Below are 1232 nucleotides of genomic sequence, written 5' to 3'. Positions count from 1 at the left end.
GCCGCCACCGGCGTCGGGCCCAGCCGCCAGCCTGGAGCAGTCAGGATTTGGCCCTCAAACTGCCCAGGCTGCACTGAGCACATCCCAGAGCTGCTTTTGGTCCCACTCTCATTGCCTGGGGATAAGCACGGTCCCATCCTGCCGGGACACTGAGAGACTGGGTGTCTCGAGGCTGGGGGTCCCTGCGGAGCTTCTCCAAAACAGGGCTCAGCAGCATTTCTGAAGGTTTATTCCTCATGGAGACAACCACCAGGGCCCTTCCCTGCCCCTCATCTCCCTCATTTTCTTTGACTGCAAAAGTTGAGGCCACGAGGCCTCAGCGGGGTGCAGCACCAGGGCCAGTGGCCGTGCGGCGAAGTGAGTACGGATGCTGAGATGGCACCCGGCTCTCCCTGCGACACCCCAAGCTGTTGCTGGGCTCCTTTGCGGGGCCAGTAGTTAAAAACATCGGTGCTGCCCTGCCAGCTTTGGAGGCACCGAGCTGATGCCTTGAGCTCTGAAGGCGGTAGGTTTGCCCCCAGCATGTGGCATGTTCCTGTCTGTGGGAAGCCTCGGATCCCTTCTTCTTCAGCTGGGCAGCCCTGTGGCCATCTCGGTTTATTCCTGAGAATCACAGGGCTGGTCTCCAGGCTGTGGGATTAACTGGTGCATTTGTAAATATCTTGCAAAAGCCAACTGGAAAGGCTGGCTGATGCCTGCTCCGGATTGCCTGAAGAAATAAGAGCTGGGAAGATGGAGTCTCGGCTCAGCTTGTAGCTGACTTGTCCTTCACTCTGTAAAATCTGCATCGTTTAACAAAACCCAAGGTGCACTGCTGCAGCTCGCTGCATTTTTGGAAGCATCTCTAACAGCTGGCAGCGGCCCTGGGCTGCAGCGGGAGCTGAGCTCGAGATGTGTGCAGCCGGACCACCCTCCCCAGCAACCTTATGGGCTCCTTTCAAACGCCGAAATCAAGAGCAGGAAGGGAATGGGGAAGGTGGGGAGAGAGTTGAGACAGGGCCGGTGGGCTCAGTGAAAGCAGGAAGGCTTCCACGCTTGGGTTTGTAGGCACCGGTCCCCTGCTCCTGAAATTATCTCTTCCACAGTCTGAAGAGCTCTGGCCCCTTTTGCTCTTCATGCAGGGCTCATTTCAGCTCTGGCCATCGCCGTTTCTCTGCCCAGGAGTCGCTCAGATTGCAGACCTGTCACCGGCTCAGGTCTGCTGCTTTGTTTATTCCCTCCTAATCCCCCGC

Source organism: Buceros rhinoceros, unplaced genomic scaffold (assembly GCF_000710305.1).
Source record: "Buceros rhinoceros silvestris isolate BGI_N320 unplaced genomic scaffold, ASM71030v1 scaffold23179, whole genome shotgun sequence".
Lineage (NCBI taxonomy): Eukaryota > Metazoa > Chordata > Aves > Bucerotiformes > Bucerotidae > Buceros > Buceros rhinoceros.
The sequence above is the reverse complement of the archived record's forward strand: the minus strand, read 5'-3'. Positions refer to the sequence as shown.